Here is a 20,285-nt window from a genome sequence, read left to right on the forward strand (position 1 = left end):
TGAGAACCCTCTTGCTGGTTGATGAGCGTTACCATCCAAATGGGTCCTCAGATGGGGAAAAGATTAACAAGCCCTCTGAGAACTAAGTCTACTGGTGAGACTTATGCTAATCACTTCCCAAAGGCCCCACCCTCCAATGCCATCATCACCATGGGCGTCAGGATTTCAACATAAGCTGTTGTAGGGACAAGAAGAGTGTATGGGCCACTGCAGTAAGAAATGAAGGAGCATGAGGGAGCTTCTCCCAAGATCATGAAGCCACAAAGATGGCACTGCCAGGATTCAAATCCAAGCCGTTTTCTCTGACTGCTCTTGAGCATGGCATGAGAAACAAAACAGTGAGTTTTAATAGGCAGTTAAGAGTGTAACCAAATTTCTCTTTTTCCCCATAATTACAACCTTTCCTTGAGGAATTCCAGGAAAACCCCATTGTGCATTACGTGTGTACCAGAACGACCCAGATAGAAATGGTTTTTAAGACTTCTAGCTTCAACTCTGACCTTCAGCATCCTAAAACAAGGAACTTCTTCAGTGTAGCTCTGAGCATGACATTCTGAGCGCCCCTTCAGCAGGTCTCAGCCGGGACTACCCAATCCAATGGTTACAGACTGGTCCTCATCTGTTTTTGTTTTTGTTTTTTTAATTGTTTGGATTTATTTGTCTTATCTTATGCTTTGCCTGCAGGTCTGTCTGTGTGCCACATGTGTGCCCTGTGCTTATGGAGGTCAGAAGAGGGCATCAGATCCCCAGGAACTGGAGTTATAGGCAGTCATGAGCCACCATGTGGATGCTGGGAACCAAATCCCGGTCCTCTGCAAGAGCAGCCAGTGCTCTCAACCACGGAGCCATCTCTCCAGACCCAGTTTTCCCTTCTTTTCCTTTTTCTTTTCTTTTCTTTTTTCTTTTCTCTTTTCATCCTGTGACCTTTCCAAAATAATCTCCAATCTAGGACCCAGTATGAAACACTCAGATGATTAAACAGTTGATCTAAATTTTGTCTTTAATTCTAAATATATATTTTATGATAAGTCCTCTCCCTTCTTCTGCTCCCAGAGCCCACCTGTCATCTGTAGCCATCTTAACAATGATGGCCCTCTCCTGTCTACCTCCTGAGGTGTTACCTCCTAACCCAAGGTGTCACGCTAACCAAAGTGAACATGCCTTCCATTTCCAATCTGCCCATTAGGCTGCCCTGAGTGCCAGCTCTTTTCAGAGTATGTATAAGCAAAATTTCACTGTATCTCCCCTGTAGCAGGAAGACATTCTTGGGCTGCTGGTAATTAGCAAAGCCATCCTAGTCATCATCAGATGGAGAGTTAGCCACATACATCGTGTTTTCTCCATGTACCAACTTCACGTTGGCTAAACTGTGAGTAGTGCATAGTTAAGGAGACAAGAAGTGGAGATCAGAAGAAAGAGCTTATATAGTATGCTCAGTCGTGTTCCTGGCACCAAATAAATGCTCAATAAATAAAAGCTAAGGTAGTATATAACTTACAGAAAAAAGGCCCTGAATTTGAAACTCTTAATCATTCTTCTATTGAGAACAAGAGAACATGTGTACTGAGGTAGGGAGCAGATAGGAGGCAGCGGATAAAATATGAACATTCAAAAGACAAGTGCAAATTGTGAAAGATCCACTTTCTGTTCTCTTTGAGTAAAAGAATAATCGAAAGCTTAATCACAACCGGTGCCATAAAATGAAGCCAGCTACTGTTGTCTTTCTTTTACCTGCAATCTTTTCAGACATGGGTCTCAGAAGCCAAATAAGTTGAAGATGGAATTGCAATATTTAGTTTCTAATGATATGATTCAAGTCATTAAAACTTCAAATATCGTAATGCCCTCGTAACATAGGAAGCTGAGCTAATACTACCCGGGACCTCAGCCAGTTCTCTCCAGCCTTAGAACAACGCTGACTTTGGAACTAGACTGAAACATCGTAAGTTTATATGACAGGAAAAGTCTTTGAACACTCTAATTAAGGAGAACAGACTTCTGCCCGCCTTATATTTGGTACTGGGTATAGGTAATGCCCAGTTCTTGTTCTTAGGAAGTTGACAAGGCTTTTTTGTTTGATTTTGTTTTTGATTTTTGTTTTGTTTTTCAAACACAGCCTGTAAAGTTCTTGAAGGAGGGAGGCAGGCAGCAAATTCCATTATAAGAGAGAGTAAGAAAGAAGTCTCCCAGAGTCCTTAGGATGAATCAGAGACAGTCCAAGAAAGAATAATGATCCAAAGTGAGGCCCCCTCATGAGACAGTGAGAATAACAGACATTTCTGTGATATATTTACATGAACCCAGCAAAGCCCAACACCAGAGGAGACACATGTTCTTATAGCATATGAATTCACATTATAAATGAAACATCAAACCCCTTTAGAAGTTCTTCTTTTAATTAATTAATGTATTCTAGAGTCTATGAAGAGAATACTAATAGAACCAAGCGTGGTGACATATACCTGTAATCCCAGTACTAAGGGGACTGAGGTAGGGGGAATATGAGTTCGAGGTCAATGTCAGATTCATGATAAGCTTATGACTAATCTAGCCTAGGCTACAGAATGAGAACTTGTTTCAAAACCAAACCAAACCCCCACCCCAAAAAAGAGTGGTGATACGTGCATTTAATCCCAGCACCCCAAGGCAAAGAGGCAGGCAGGTCTCTGTGAGTTTGAAGTCAACTTGGTTAAAGCAGTCAGTTCTAAGACAGCCATGGCTATGTAGACCTGTAGACCCTGTCCTCCCACCCTTGCAAAAAGAAAAAAAAAGAGAAAGAAAAACTAAATTAAGTAAATTTTAAATCATGGACTAAGGGAAATTTTTAGTTCACAAGTATAATCTCAACACTCAAGAGGCTGAGCCAGTCCAGCCTGGACACTTGTTCTAGATCACACTGGACTATGCATTTAGGTCCAGAACAGTCCCATCATCCCCACAAAGAAAATAATGCTGGCATGTGTCATGATACACTATGAAGAAATGTGTCTTGTTCTGTGGCTTCAGGTTTTGTTTCTTCTTACAAAAGAGATGGGAAAAAATAAGAAAAAATGTCCAAGCATAATACCAGTGCCGTTATTCTATATTTAGTATATTCTACTGAATAGAAAATAAAGCTTGATACATTGCTTGACAGAAAGCTAAAACCTGGGAGATTTTTGTTAACATAACAAAGAAAACCCATCATTGTCACCATTCATAAAATAAGGACAATGACCAGTACTTGTTACCTAAGGTTCATGCATAGAAAATAATGAGTTCATATCTGAAACCTACTTAGCATAGTGTCAGGCATACTGGCTGATATTGATTGACTGGCTGATAGATTGATTGATTAACTGGTTGATTTAAAAAAAAAAAAAACATGGAAATCCAAATGACCGAATTTAAACAGGGGCTTAGAAAAATCAATATATAATCAAAGAAGATGCCAGATAAAGTCACAGAGAAGCCCTTTCCCAATTGATTTATAATTCAAGAGCTTGAATAAATATCTATTCTTTAGTGGAACTCTACCTGATGCCCCTCGTTATGATCGAGCTGTATAAAGGGTCATGTTTGGCTTGAATGACTGTAGTCAGACGTTAGGAAAGACAGCTGACCAATACTCAGAACGCAGCCCTTTCAAACATACCCAACATTCCAGACAAGCACACCATTTTAGATTCACTGTGATCTTGAGCATCTAACTTGCATTCCCAAGCAAGTGGATTTCATGGCCTATATGAGGAGGGGGGAAAATGTGTTTTCCAGCTTTCATGTGTGGTTTGCAATGTTCAAAGTGCACATAACCCAAATGCACATTTGAGTCAGAGTGGGAAAGTTACTCTCAGCCACCAAGATCAGCACCCCTGGTGTAAGAGTGTCTAGCCTCAGAAACCCTATGAAAATGACCTTGGTTAATTGGCAGGGAATCTGAACCATAAAGTATTAAAAAGATGTTTAGAGGCATCAGAGTCTTTCCTCCCTGCTACCTGAACACTGTGCCCCAAAGGCCCTTGGTGTGGCTGGACCTCCTTCTCACCTGCTGGACCCTTACCGCCCAGTTCCTGGGGTTTCACCTTTGACTGAGTTAAAGGGAAGAAACAGAAATCTAGCATAAGACACTCGAGACGCATAAGACATGCCCAAATGCTCCTGTCCTGCAGCACCACGGCAGACATCCAAAATGAAGAATAAGGCTTGCGATGTAGTTTCTCATTAATGTGCGCCGTCACTCACTGAGCTCTAATATTTTTCTGGTTGAACTACAAATTAGCCAAACCATATTTTAAAAAGAAGCTCTGAAGGTATAAATTAAAAAAAAAATCAGTATTGGGTTAAGTGGTAACTTTTGCCCTAAAACAAAGAAAAAAAATGAGAGTGGCACAGTAAACCACAAGAGTAAACTGTGGTGATACGGTGAGTCAAAAACATAAACTCAAAGAAATAATGAGAGTATGTATAAAACAAATATTCTTCAACCAAAGAGCTCTGATAGTTTCATCTATAAGAAGGAACCACTTGGTCCACATTTGTTAACTGTGTCTGAATCTATACTGTCTAAGTGCTGCATGTAGCTAGAAGTTAAGAGAAATCAGTCATTTTCTTTGAACTACACTTCTAGCTCACAAATATAAACATATACATTTTCCACCCAGCACTTAAGGAGTTCACAATATGGCTTTAAATTATTGTATCTTTCCTTTACTAAAAGTGCAAAACTGGAACATACCCACAATAGTTTTTCTAACCTTATCAGTCATTACTAATAATCTATGCTACGAAATGACCTCCTCCTGCCACCATGGCCAGCCTCCCTCCACCTGTTCTCTGCACAGCAGTTATGATCAATACCCACCGTGCACAGCAGGTCAGGAAATGATACCTTATATTTATAGCATTTTGCCTCGAGGTCTCAGGGTCATCTTCTCTCCAGCCTAAGTGTCTGGGTAATGAAGTCATTAAGAACCCATCGTCCTTCAGCAATGTGATTTTATAAATGCTATCACACATTGCACTAGATACAATTATGCTATCACAGTGCAACCAGAAATTACAAGAGAACGACGGTCCAGACACAGAAACTGGAGGGATGCTCAGTGGCTTGAGGCTGCCAGGCAGGCTTTATGGTTACAGACAACTGACTCTCAACTGCACGAAGGCAACAACAATTTGAAGTTAAACAAAATTCCTTGGCTTGCTTTGGTGTCTTTGCATACATTTGATACACTGAAAGAACAGAATTCTCAGGTGGGCCAACCATCTCACCGATTACCAGACCGTGTTTTACAACTTAGACCAAAACATTAAGGCCAGTTTTACTTTGTAAAATTCAAACTGTTAAACCAGGATGTGCAAGAAAAAGATGAGCACCCTTGAGAGTCTTGGAGAGTCGTGACCCGTCTTTCACACCTAAGGGCATGCTTGCTTGCCCTCAAGTGGCTGATTTGAGTCAAGTTCCAAGTCCCTAAGGTATGTTTTTGCGTTTCCTACTGAAATAGTACGGCCACCTCCTTCCCTGTAGTGGCTTTAACACCTGGTGATAACTCACACTCCAGAAAGCCAGTGATATATGCAATCGTGAGACCACATTTCTGTAAGTCACCTAATGCAGTTAAGCAGTGCATTCAATCCGTGGCTGTTCATTTCTATTTATTTGTTTTATTTTGGAAGGAAGAAAAAAAGTGGAGCTCTTTGAAGACGCCAAACTATTGAGTCTTGTACCTGCATGAGTTGGCACGGAAGAGCAAACAGGAGCCCTTATCTTGCCATAGTAACATTAAGCAAGCTCTATGCTTCAACACTCTTAATTGTGAGCCACAACTGCCCAGGCTAGAATTCCCAGTGTGGGTTTCATATGGCTTACAGGTACAGAGCCCTTGTACTTGAATGTTAGGATTGCTGACAAAGAGCTAAATAAAGCTACACTCCTGGTACCTTAGAAAGAGCTCAAACTGTATTTTTAGTACCAAGCAACTACATTCTGTGACTATATAATGTGCCTTCGGTTTTTGATGGTCTGATTGCCTCTCAGGCTGAAAGGAGAAAATGCTGATTTTTCCTCCCCTGCTTCTCTTCTCAACCCTGCTCTACTTCATTTGAATCAGGCTAGTGTTTCATTGCCTTCATCAAAGAGTATTTAGCAGAGCATCTGTGAGCCACTCCGCAGGTTAAAAAAAAAATCAGTTTAAAAACAAGCCCAATTTTGTGGAAATAATCTGAAAATTGCCACATCGTAGATCCTTTAGTCTCCAATACAGTCTTATAATGAAGTGGCATTACTCAAAATTGTTGGCACATGAGAACAGGCTCAGGAACTCAGCAACCAGCAAGCCAACAGGTGCTGGAATCCCAAGAAAGGAGGGGGGGATATTAGACAATCACTCTGGGATGGCACCTCCTTTAGTCATACCTAGAATTCTAATCAACTTACCCACAACTCACAATGATGGATGTTACTGTTTCATTAATAATACGAGCTAACAACAGCAACAACAAAACTATAGTTCCTTTCATTCCCTAAAACGTTCTCTAACCTACTTAAACATGATTTTTCTAAGTTGAGTTATACAACTTAATCAGGTGGGTAATTTTCCAGATACCAACACAGCGTCTGTCCCCAATTAATACAAATAACATCAGCACGTCTATAATATCCTTAACTGATCACTTGTAACCCCGAAAAACATGTTTTCTTTCTCTCATAATAGTACACATCATTTCTAGTACTTCCCCCCAAAAACAGTCTTCTCTATCACATTTTAAATTTTATTCTTTGTGTCTGCAACAAACTATCATGAAATGATCTGCTGGCTTGGGGCCATTGAAAAGGACTGGTACCCACAACTCGAGCAGTTCCCTATCAGGTACCCCAATGCCCTTGGCAACTGCATCTCAGTCCTTGCCACCACACTGGTAAACACTGATGCAAACACTGCCTGGATACCTGCCTGCCTCCGAGGATGCTTTGGATGGCTCCCTTGCATAAAAACACAAGGCATTTTCCACTTGCCTAAAGCGAAAACACAGTATCTTCCAAAAACAATAGTAAGGATGTCTGTGCCAAATATCTCCTCCACAAGGTATTGGTCCAGCTAACAGCTCTAGAAAGACTAGATGAGGAGCCTGGGCACTCTTTCCCACCATGCAGTTCCAGATTCTGACCCAAAACCCAGAGGAACTTCAGATACCACTTCTAAATGCGTGGACCACAAACGTCAGAAGGAGCTGACTTTTCAAAGACTTGTCTTAAATTAAAAAAAAAAAAAAAATCTCGCATTTGCTCCTTACACCTCCTATCCTACTCTGTAAGGAATTAATCATGAAACACGAAAGTCCTAGGGTAATTTTGTTTCCTTCTTTTCCTCCTAAAGGCAAAGGAGAGAAGTGGAAGGAAAAAGAGAGATACCCGGCAGGTGGGTATGGCTCGGCCCGCCCCTCAACTTGGTCGGGACAGATCAGGCGGCGTCTAGGGCTCTGCTCCGCAGCCCGGCGCGCGGCCCGAAGTTTGCTGCGGGTGCTGGGCTCGCGGGGCTCCGGGAGGCCGTGACGGTGGGTGGCATCAGGGTAGCCCCGCAGGGCTTCCGGGGCATCCCCGAAGCGGCTGGACCCCGCGCTCCGGGGACCCTTCCTGGGCCGCGCGGACTAGCGCGCGCCTTACCTGACCAGCGGCGGCGGGAGGACGGACGGGAGGATCGATGGGAGGACCGAGAGCCACTCCGGCGGCGGCGCCGGGGATTGAGGGAGGCGCGGCGGAGGAGGAGCTCGGGAGCCACGGGCGGGCGGGCCGCTTTGTCTCTACGGCGCACAGCCGACCCTACGTCACCATGGCAACCGCCAGTGCCTGGGCCGGCCGAGAGCCTGAACCCCTAAGGCACCACGGTCCGGGACCCCGCCAGCCCCAAGACCCACGCCCTTCTTTTCAGCAGTTTGGGCAATGTGGAGAAGACAAGGACCCCACCCCCCAACACCCCGAGCCACCGCCTATGTAGACACTCCCGAGTCTCAGAGTCCCTTGCCAGAGAGACAGGAAGGCTCCAGAGAGCCCTAAGCCCAGAGCCAGATATTATTGCAGTGCAGGCACTGCCTTGCTTTCTCAGTCTGGACATTCCAGAGCCCTAAGGTCCCCATCGCCACCACACCTTTCTTCTATGGAGCTCTGCCCTCGAAACAGAAACTCACTTAAAGGAGAAGAAACGGCCATACAAAGTGATAAACTATTGAGCAACTGGTACTCGGTGCTCCTGTTGCAGCTGCTGCAGCAGACACTGAGCTTTCCAGAGGATGCTGCCCCTTCTCCTCCTCCTCCTCCTCCTCCTCCTCCTTCTCCTCCTCCTCCTCCTCCTCCTTCTCCTCTTCCTCCTCCTCCTCCTCCTCCTCCACTTCTTCCTCCTTCACCACCACCACCATCATCACCATCACCACCACTACCATCACCACCATCACCACAATCATCACCATCAGCAACCTTTGCCTCTGCTGCATCTTCTGGTCTCCCACTAATCAAGCCAGGCACCTGTCTTGCCAGGGGCTCCCCTAGGAACGGAAAGGGGACCTTGACTTCTGATGATAAACACAGGATGTTAAACCACAACTTTCACACACAGGCTGCAGTGTGAATGTGAAACACTGCCACACTGCTTAGGGACTGATTACAACTGCTAAGCATCTACCATGGACACCAAGTGACAGTGCCACCGACTGGCTGCTGCGTACAGCAGACCTTGACCCTCAGGAAAGCAGTTAGGCTCCCTTGGCAAATCTAGGCATCCTCTCCTGAGGAAATTTTTGGAGAAGGAGGGAAAAGTACTAGCAGGCCTTGGGTCATGGTTCCTTTAAAGGATGGAGCTGGAGGGCAGCTCCCCTGGGTGAGTCACCCATCCATACTATGTTTTCTTAAAAGTTCAGTGATTAAATCCAAATTCTACAGTGTCTTCCTTTGGCTCTCTCAGTGAGCAGCCCACTGACTTTCCTGGCATTTGTGAATCACCAAAGAAATCCCATAACATACTAACCCCCTGGAGAGCTATTGTTTTTCTGGGCTTGCTAGCTATCTGAGAAGGACACACCAAAACAACAACGGCATTACTGAAAAACATAACAAAACAAAACAAACAAACAAACAATATTACCGATAGAGGCTCCATGTATTAACTAATGAAAATGGAAGATACATTTTATGTACTAAAATGAAAACATTTCATCCCTAAGGAAGGTTGCCTACTTTTAAAATAAAAAATAAAAATAAAAAGATCAGCACTTCCAGATGAAGTCAAAAGAACGAAAATCTTTCTGACAAGCCATTAAGTCATTTGGAGACATGTGTCAAAACTCAAAGTGTGTATCCATTAAGAATAATAAAACATACAATAGATACAAACTCAATTTCCTGTTGAAAGAACGATGTTGTGGACCTGTACCCCAGCGCCATAGTTTATGTGAGATTGTATGGCAGATGCTGTTTTTACTGAGTGACTCTCTTTTCTATCACCAAAAACCCCAAAGAAAAATACGTGCATAGGGTGAACCTAGCCTGTACAAAGTTTCTCCACAGCTATCTAGAATAGACAGTGATGCGGTTCGGGTAAGGTTCCCCAACCCCACCCCCAGCTCCACGAAGACTACTTGGTCTACAATGCAATGGCATTGAGAGATTTCAGGACCTTTAAGCAGTGAGGCCTGAGTTGCGGGTGGGTCGGAACTGCCCTTCACAGAGGGATTAATGCTCTTGGAAGAGGGTAGAGCCAATGGAGTGGATTAGTTTGAATAAAAAAGTGAGGCTGGCCCCTCCCTCTCGTGCTTCCTCTCTCACCGCAGCAGGTGATCTTGCGCATGCTCCTGCCAGAGGCTAGGGCCAGCTCTGTGCTTGGCAAAACAATGGGCCCAAATAAACCTCTTTATAAAGTTGCCAGCCTTGGATATTTTGTTATGGTAACACAAAATAAGCTAAGAAAGACAAGTGAAAGAGGTGAAAAGAGGAGAGAAGGAGACGGGGAAAGAAGGAGGGTACAAGAACAGAAAAAGGGGACAGAAATAGGTCCCTAACAACTAGAGTGAGGATCAAAAGGACCGGAGCTACCATGATACTTCAATAATAATCATATATTATAAACTTTAAGTCAGCGCTATAGGTTCTTGGTGGTTGTTTTTCGAAATGAGCATTCATGAATTTGTCAAAGAATTAACACCAGAGATTCTTTACGAATCTCTTGATTGGAGACTGAGTATTCATAGGCCTATATAACATTGCCTTGAGTGGAGATTAAATACAGAAGAAAGGAGAGTAATTAAGGGCCAATCCTACCTTCAAATATCAGGCAGGCATTTAGAAATATCTGCACTGGTTCCCTACTCTCTGAGGAGCCTGGTTCTGCCTTCATATATGGAGAGATTCTTCTGGTCTGGGCTTCCCTTCCCATTGGCGACCCCTTTAATCTCAAGACTTTTACATGAGCCACGTAAGATAGATATACAAATCAATCAAGCATTTACTAATGATAAATTGCAGCTAGTTTAAAAAAATAATTCTTTAACATATAATTTTACCTTTTATTGGAGACAAAAGCAAATTTTTATAGTAATGAGATGAATGTGCTTTTTCTTCATACACAAAGAATTAAATCTTGGCTGAATACTGCAAGAAATGGACCATCTTTACTGCTGTCCAGAGTTGATCGATATTTTGATTTTCTAATTATCAGGACTGAGAACACCACTTCACATAAACACATAATACTAAACGGCAGAGGTATGTTTAACGCCATGTCAGGAGTGGCTGGAAGTTCATTCTCTCTTACTATCCCGCCAAAATTCACAGGATGATTTCTTTTTATGAATATCAAATATCAAAGGGCAATTTAAAAACCAAACATTCTAGCAGGATACAACCTAATGTACGCTTATTCTAGACCCACGTGCTAAGGAATGACGTCAGGAAATTATCTGAAGTCTCTGTGTCCGGTAATGAACTCCTTATGCTGTTAGTGGAGCCGAGAGCATTGCTCGCAACATGCAATCATTTTGACTCCAAGCTGAGCAGTGCTTGCTGGTTCTGTGCACAGGCTGTCCACAGTACAAAGTGCACATGTTGTGTGCTCAGAACCAAGTCTGCAGTGACAGCTTGGGATGTAGCATGGGCACGTGCCACCAGCAACACTTTGGATTCACTCAGCACTTCCTTTCGAGTTAATTTTTTGTCATTAGCATTCCAAAAATCTTTACCTGTGACCCTCGCCTTCCGTTACAGGAGCACAACATACAGTTTAAAAACCTCAGGTCTAGACATCCATATTTAACTGGGAGGCTTCGCTCCGTCACCAGCTCCGTTTCCGTTTCATTGTTGGGATCAAATTGAAAAGTTGTAAGGAAATCATCCTTCCACACTGAGCCCTCGTTCCTGCCCGGTGGGTCACGGGGACAGATTAAAGGGGTAGCACTAATCCAGTTGTCTACCCCAAAAACGAAAGTACTGCAATAGGACATTAAAATCATTCTGTGGAATCGGAAAGACAGAGAAGCTGTTAAGAGCACTTGCTGCTCTTCTGGAGGACCTGAGTTCAGTTCCTGTCCCCCAACATCTCACAACCACTGGTAACTCCAGCTCCAGGGGACCTGATACTCTCTTCTGGCCTCCGTGAGCTTACACACACAGCATTTGTGCACACATGCACACACACACACACACACGCACATATAAATAAATTTTTTTATGATATGATGTGTGTCTATGAGTGCTGTGACAGCCATCACTGGTAGTCAGCTGCATCTGGAATCAACCAAAACACAAACAGTAGAGACCGCCTGAGAGGAATTTTCTTATTTATCTGAAGCAGAAAGACCCACCTTAAATGTGGGCTGTACCCTCTGGTAACAGCTGAGTTAAAGGAGCATGACGGAAGAAAACTTGGCCTTTTGCATGTTTGCCCTCATTCTCATGGGAAACCCCATCTATCTTGTTGCTACGACACTCCTTGATGTTAGAACACAGTTCTTTGGAATCCCAATATAGACTAAAGATTCAGGAGCTCTCTAGGAATCCTCCAGCTTTCAGCACCAGATTGGAACTGCTGAGCTAGTCAGCCTCCAGGACTGAACAACTCAGGATTCACATCCTCTCCAGTGAGATAGCCGTTGTTAGCTACCCAGACCACTTCCCGGAAGCCATTCTAATAAATCCCCTTTTAATATAGATATTCTAATGTGTTCATTCATTCTATCGGGTTCCATTCCTTTAGACTAATACAACACCACAACTGGTCTTTCATATTCTTGTGATTTTTTAAAACAAGAGTAAGTAATAAATTCACTCTCCTAAAATGATCCTCTGAAGTTTAACAGTCTAGTATAGCCGGCACTAACCATGCATGTGAGCTACCCACTAGCTAATCCAAACTGATGTGCTAAGAAAGTGAGAAATGCCAAGTCTTCAAGACCTAGAACAAAAAGATTTCTAAAGCACTGTGTCATTAATAATGTTTCTATGGGTTACAGATTGAAATAATATTTTAGATATATGCAATTAAATAAAATATATTAATAAAATTATAATATCTGTTTTTTTAATTCAAACATGCTTACTAAAATTTTAAATATTTTCTATGTGGCATATTGGATAGCATTTAAAAATTCATGTTTATAAGTAAAATATAATTAAGAGCTTGAAAGTAAACTAGTCTTTTTATTTATTTATTTATTTTTAATTTATTTACTTACTTACTTATTTATTTATTTGAGACATAGTTTCTCTGTGTAATAGACCTAGCTGTCCTGGAACTCTCTCTGTAGTCCAGGCTGGCCTCAAATTCACAGAGATCTGGCCACCTCTGCGTCCCGAGTGCTAGATTTAAACCATGTGTGCCACCACTACCCCACAGATCTTCTTAATCTTCTCATAAAGAAGGTTGCCTTGGGAGGCTGAGGCAGAAAGGTTGCCACAAATTTGAGGCCAGCCTTGAGGTACAAAGTGAGTTCTAAGCCAGCCTAGGCTACATACAGAGTAAGATGTGCCACCAGAAAATATAAAAATTCAAGTAAACAAAATAAAATTACCTCATTAATATTTTTCAACTTATAATTTATAGCAAATAATTTCTCTTTATTAGAAAGCTATCATAAGATTTTGCTCATGCACTTAGATCTTCGAAAAATGTCAGCCAAGACACTAACATCAGATTGTGCGATCTGAACGTATCACCTATAAATAGGACTCATAATGAGATAGACAAATGACACAGATAGACAAGCACCCATGTCTGCTGAATGGGGCCCTGAGCATAATCCCCGAGGATTATGAAGCAGAATAATTTCCATTTCTGTGTTTTTATTTGTATTTTCTGTTAACCACTCTCTCTATTTCATCAACCTTCAGTTCAGGCTAGTATCCGTTTGACCGATGATCCCCGACATTGTGACCCTTTAACACAGTTCCTCATGTTGAAGTGACCCCAACCCTAACATCATTTCACTGCTACTTCATAACTGGAGCTTTGACACTGTTATGAATTGCAACATAAATATTTTTGGAGATAGAGGCCTGTCAAAGTGGTCACAGTTCACAAGCTGAGAACCACTGTTCTAAATTAGAGCCATCAAATTTTAACACACACACACACACCATGAACTGGGTATATATTTGTCAAAGAAAAACAAATATTTTGATTCATTCTGAGAGAGCAAAATAAACCAAATTTTCAATTACCAGAAAAGCATCACAGTCATTTTATCCTGATAAATATTAACCTTTCCAGATTTGACAAAGCACAGCTGACACCCTCAGTGGTTTGCAAACAGTGTTTTCTAATAAAACCTTCAACACACAGTCAGCGGTACCTTTCTACCAAAGCATTTTTTACAAGGATCTTCCTGGGCTATGATTTAGATTTTGGTCCACCAAAATCTTTATTTTTTTCCTCAAGGATAAACTATAATGGTAGCTCAACTCTATCGTTTCCCATGTCCAAGGTCAAACATCCACACAGCAGACTTGCCAGACTCTCAATGACTTCACATCACAGATTTGACAAAAGAGAGAAAAAAATAAAATGATGTGTGTTCACTTTTAGTTCCTGACATAACCAAAAATCAAAAGAAAAGTTTTCGAAAAGCCTCAGCTGGTAAAGCCTGCCGGCCTGAGTCAGGTCCCTGGAACCCACATAAGAGAATTCCCACAATTTGTCCTCTAACCTTCACATGTATCTAGTGACACTTGTCCACACAGAGAGGATCATGTGCTCGCCCACACGCACGCATGCACAAACTCCCTGTATATATAAATTTATACACATCTATTAAAAAAAACTAAAAGAAAAACAATTATCTTTTAAAAATAAGTCTTTAAATTATTTGAATGCTCAAATCTAAACATGGCTCCCTGGGCTCTCTATCTTGGACGAGGAGGAGATAAACACAGGGGCTACCTCAATCTGGCAACAGCTACTTGAACACCTGCCTTCCAGCCACATTCTGATGTCGTTTAATGAGGTGATGTGAACATATCCAAACCCCATTCTTAAAATACTTGCTTTTATCTTAAATCTTAACTTAAAATACTCACTTATGCCTTCACATTTGCTCTTTTCTGTCATTTTTTTTAAAATTCATCTGAGAATTGGAGGGGTAAGGGAGAAAGCGTTTAGAACATTATTAAAAAGCTGGAAATTCAGAATTCAGACAATCCTCTCTGGCTGCCCTAAAGTACTGAGGGAACAGGCCCTAAAAAGCAAATATTAACTCTCATATCTTGGCAAGTAAAGGGAAAGACTTCACACCACTGTTCCCCAGGGGTGTGTGGGCATCCTCACGCCAAGGGCCTGTTAGTCTCAGACAACCTGAAACCTCAGAGAGCCAATCATATCAAATTTGTTTCAAATGCTGCAAAGAGGCACCCCATAAACGTCCTCGGCACCCTGAAAAATCTTAGTGATTCTCCAGGAAAAATAAAGAAAACAATGAACTAGAGAACAAGAATTTTGCCTGACTTGACATGAGTTCTTGTATGATGTGTTGACTTACAGCTCTGGGATACCCTTGCCTCTTTAGCAGCAAAAGATTTACACGGATGGCTCGGTGGGCGATTACTTGCTGAGTAAGCATGAGGATCAGAGTTCGGATCTCCAGCACCTAAGGAAAAGCTGGGGATGGCAGCCATGACAGTCATCCCAGGGCTGGGTAGGGAGAAGTGTGCAGAGACAGGTGGATCCAGGCCACTGGCCTGCCAGCCTGGCCAAAACAGGAAACTCTGGGTTCGGTGAGAGACCTGTCTCAAAAAATCAGGTGGAGAGTGACTGAAGAAGACACCGGAAGTTAACCTCTGACCCCTACATGTATATGCACATGCAAGTGCACAGAAGGAAGGAAGGAGGAAGGGAGGGAGGGAGGGATGGAGGGAGGGAGGGAGGGAAAGAGAGAGAGCTTCTTAAAAGGACATCCAGCCTTTTCACCAATGCTGAATAGTCTGACAAAAACTTCTTATACAGCTGAAAATACTGCCTCTCTCCACAGCCCACTCTAAAACGATAAGTTGGGCTCTGAAATATCTCTTCTGCTAAACCTGATGATAAAATTGGATAATAACTCTGGCCAAACGTTGAACCATGGGGCTGTCTGGCTTATAACACTGTGAGAAGCCTTGCTGCTGATTGGAGGAGCACAGACCTTGAAAACTCTGAAGACAAAATAAAAGTAAAGCAGACCGAGAAGCAGAGTCTCACTCATCCTTCATTAGCCCCTGTGTTTATTGTTCAGCCTACTTAAAAAGTACAGACGTGTCACTTGCCAACAGGGAGAACTGTATGGAAACAGAAAGTTAAAGAAAATAAATAAATACTTTGTAATTCTCTGCCAAGAGCTCCCCACGGCAAAATTCAACACCGTAAAACACAGCCAAATTATTAATTTGACATTGATAAGATCTCATCAAGGTAAAGTTTTGGTGTGCTGTAATCTGGTTCAAATATATTTTGTTAGCAACAAATCAACTTTAGCTGGTAAGGCTGGAAAATGCTGTTTACAGAATACTTAGTTCCCTCCTGTTCAGTGATAAGTGAAACACAGATCACTTCTCTTCCCGGGACCTCTCTGGGCCCTTCACAGTTCGACTATCAAATGCCCCTCCACAGGCTGTGTTACTAATGTTTGTCCCTAGATGGAGGCCCTGTTTAGGGAGGAGTAGAGGAAGACCCTAACCATGTGCCCCCACCATGTAGGGAAGTAGGTCACTCATGGCGGAGAGTGGGGAGGATTTTGAAGGTTACACCATCCTGTTCCACTCCCTGATCCTTGCTTCCTGTCCATAAGGAAAGGTAGATGTTTCTCTACTCTTTGTTCTTGCTGCTGTGTTGTTCTGTTCCAGTTCAGTAGAGCAGAGTCACTACAGGCTAAAGTCTCTGAAACCATGAACAAAATAAGTCTTTCTTTCCTTAAGACTTCTCTGTCAGGCATTTAGAGGCAGCCACAGAGAAGTAATGAATCCGGCGTCCGACATTCTCACACTCACGCCTTTACCTCATCCTCTGCCAAAGCGTGCCAGAATGTGAACTACTTCCAATAGTAACTATTTAAGTCATTTACCTATTGATCCTCACACAACCACACATGAGCGTTTAGCTGGATTGGAGTGGCTCATTCCCTCATCTATTAAATGAGGGTGTTGAGACCAGTAACATTTTCATAAAACATATCGATCAGAGCTATCCCATGCGGCTCTGATGTCATAATACCATTGGGGTAAGAGGCCAGCGCAGGTATCAAAGGAGAGCCATGCGTTATATGCATCGTTACAGCAGTAAAAACAGTTCAAAGGCCTTCTCGGTGACTAGATCTTCTGAAGAGCGTACACCATCTGAAAGTTCTTCACCATCAAAAGCAAGCCGACGGTGTCGTGACCAGACAGGTTCTTTTATACACAAACTACGCAACGTATCAGAGGAGAGAGATACATGACAGTGTTTCCCGCTGATGTCTCGCCATCCACGTGAGTGCGTACTTTGCTTTGATAGATGGGCACAGGTCACAAGAAGTAGCCATCTACACACCTGTTAACTGATGTCTCATATCCAGACTACTGTGTTCCCAGGGGTGGGGCCCCCTCCAGTCTAGAGTGGGACTACCCCCAGCCCATCAGACAAAGCGTTCACTAGCCATCGTGGACAGGTTTACTTTTAACTGTGACAAAATGCCCGACAAAGAAAACAACTTCATGAAGAAAGTGTTTATTTTGACTGGTCCTATAAAGGAGCTGTCTATCTTGGTGGGGAAGGTACAGCAGCGGGACCGTGAAACAGCTGGTCACATGGGGTCGGGGTCCACAGCCAGGGTGCAAGAGAGGAAAGATGGCGCTCTGCTTGCCTCATTTTTATTCTGTTCGTGGAACGGCGCCACCCTGTCCGTAGTAGGTCTCTGCTCTTTAGCTGATCCTCTCCATAACACTCGCACAGATGCATCCAGAGGTTCGTCTCCCACGTGATTCTACATCCAGCCGAGTTAACCTCCCAGATTAACCTTCACAAAGAGCAAACTGACCTCGATTTAAGAGAGTGCTTTCCTCACAAAAGCCAGACGACGAAAAAATCAGTAAAAATCTTACTTCATATTTCTAAACCAAAGGTGTACCACCCCCTACCATACCTTAGTTCCTTTTCTTCTAACATAACACGATGTCTAAGGCTCAGTGATTTGCCAAGAATAGATTTCTTTCTTACTCTGCTAGAAACTGGAAAGTCCAAGGTTAAGAGCCCATGTCTTTTGAGGGTTGTTGTTGTTGTTGTTATTGTTACTCACTTTCCCATACTAAAAGGCAGAACAAAACAGGGCTAAACTCATCTTTCTACTGGGAGCCCACTTTTCACCATAGGGACATTAACCCATTCCTGGCAGTAGAGCCCTTACGGCCCAATCATCCCCTATGTGTCCAACATCTCAACACTGTTTTATTGATAGAGAGCTTTGCGGGGAGACACATTCACACCAGAACAGAGGCCACCCCTCAATCAGCACGTTTTAAGAGACCTTTTTAAAGCAAGGTGAGTTTGTAGCGGCCCATTAAAATAGAAAAATAGTTAAAAAAAAATAGAAAAATAGAAAAACCCATAAAATAATTCCTTAGTTCAAGTTAGGAATGAAAGCGGGCTGTCGGCGGTGGGTTGACGGGGATAGGAAGTAAAGATGGATGAGAAAATGAGAAGAAACACTCCTGAGCTGAGCAGAACGATCTTGGTGAGTAGCTTCTTCCAGGACACGGGGAAGGACAAAGCACTGAGAGTCCCACCAGGCTCTGATCTGCCATGAGGATACGGTGTTGAGGGAGAAGAGAGAGCTAATCAGATCATCATTCCCAGGAGACAGGGTTTAACTGGGAGGGTGGAAGTAGATCCAGTGGCGGTATCCTGGCACACACTGCTGAGACTACCCACTAGGCCAATCAATCCGTAAGCAGAGAAGATAAACAGCTATCAAATCTAACTCAAGAGCTCCACAGCCTGCGTGAGTCCTACAGGGGCCTCACAAGCTTGCTCTCTGTTCCTGGAGCCCATCACAAGCATGCCTTTCTCAGACTCCCCTTTCCCTGTTCCTAACCTGGTATGATCTTGTGGCTCACAAGAGACTTCCCTGTGCCTCTCGGTTCTTCGTTCTAATGCTATTTTCTCAAAGACAACATTGGCACCTCGTTTCTTATGATCATGTTACCCCCTGGGTTGTTTCTAATATCCTTCAATTATCACTTGCTCAATATGAGCTTCTGGACCACGGGAACTCACCTGGCCTTCCTCATGTGGATCTCTTCAGCTCTGGAACAGCACCTGGTGGGCTCCCGGTAGCCAGCAGAAGAAACAGAGCAAAGAGCACCCCAAGTTCTAGGTCACGAGCAGCAGTTGTCCTTCATTTTCTGCCCTTGGCTGATGGAAAATAATATCCTGACAACTTTGTCTGTCTTTCCATCGCCTTTGAATAGCGTCTTTTTCTTACCAAAGAAAGGATGGCAACAGAAGATGTACACGAATCTAAGTCAGCAGATGAAGGCCTAAGATCGGACCACTGTGTCGGCGTCTCCTAAGAAGAGCCATCGCTATCTCAGTGTGAGAACAGATCGTGAAAAGGAAGAGCTACCCTCGGCTCACACCAGCTTACTAAAAGATGTTATTCCTTTACAAAATAGATGCCATCTCCCCTCCGTATGCGACTGTGGGCTAGACCAGAAATTCAGACACGAGTAAGGTCTAGCCTAAGTCCTGGGGGAAGGTGGTCTGCAGAAGAGCGGATCAAGGTAGCAACCAGTGACAACCTAACCGCACAGTGCTCTGTGGCAGTCGTCAGATCATGCTTGGGCCCCAGAGAAGCATCCAGGAGGGAATAGTCTCTTTGGTCCTGAGGGAACAATGGCAGAGCTCACTCCAGATAGAAGAAGCGACAGCTGCAAAATGCTGAGAGACAGAATCAGCAGATCAGGTTCGGGAGCTCTGTTCCATGGGGCCAGGAGCCAGGACGTTTATGGTGGCAGGAAACAACACTGAGACACTATCAAAAGCCAGAGCTCACACAGCTCTGTGAGAAAAAAAAAATGCATGCTCCTCAGCAAGATTACAAGTCACAAGAGCAAAATTTAGCCCTGGAAAACTAGTTTTCTCTTGGTCATACAAGATTCCAACTTTATTTCCTCCTGGTTCAAACTTGCCGCCCAGAATCTCTCAATATTAACTTGGTCACACCCACACTGGCCTCCAAGGTCCCTCATCCTTGCATCATTGAGGGCTTGATCCCTGAGGAGGCCATACTCACACACACACCCTTTTGCGCATGCTCCGTGACAGACTTTATGAGCTCGCGCTGGACAGAGCCAAGCAATATTAAAGCAGCGTGTGATTAATAATGAAGCATCTTGGAAGTTAAAAGGCTGCTGGTCCTGGTCCAGGTTCCCATGGATGATATCCAGGATTGCCAAGACCCAAGCCATTGTCTGCCTCCTCCAGTCCTGAGAGCAGCACTGGCCCCAGGAATTCTCCAAAGCTGCCTGCTGTGTCAGCCCATTGGGAGCTTGGAGTCACAAGGGACTTCAAGTAACTCACTTAACATGGAAGGCAGTCAGGGCGACGGTTCCCTTAACCCTTTCAGAGGAGAAGAAGAGGACTTTTTATCTCTCTCCCTATTCCTGCCATTTCCTACTTCCTACCAATCCCAATTTTTACATTTAAGTTTCAGGTCTCCTCTCTTACACTTAGGATTTATGTCTCTATCGCTAGTCCCATTTGGATATGGATGTTACCACGCCCCACACACACACAAGACCTACCGACGTGTTAAAGCCTTGGCCC

General features: G+C 43.4%; 1 protein-coding gene across 1 annotated transcript in view; it reads right to left on the minus strand.

Moving 5' to 3' along the window:
• The window catches only part of Rnf182 (ring finger protein 182), a 51,622-nt gene extending 43,899 nt beyond the window's left edge, over positions 1-7,723 (minus strand). Inside the window, exon 1 of the mRNA XM_028763311.1 lies at positions 7,643-7,723. The gene's annotated coding sequence lies outside the window, so the exon portion shown is untranslated. The remainder of the gene's footprint in view (positions 1-7,642) is intronic.
• Between the last annotated feature and the right edge of the window lie 12,562 nt (positions 7,724-20,285).

Source organism: Grammomys surdaster, unplaced genomic scaffold (assembly GCF_004785775.1).
Source record: "Grammomys surdaster isolate TR1022 unplaced genomic scaffold, NIH_TR_1.0 137, whole genome shotgun sequence".
Classification (NCBI taxonomy): Eukaryota; Metazoa; Chordata; class Mammalia; order Rodentia; family Muridae; genus Grammomys; species Grammomys surdaster.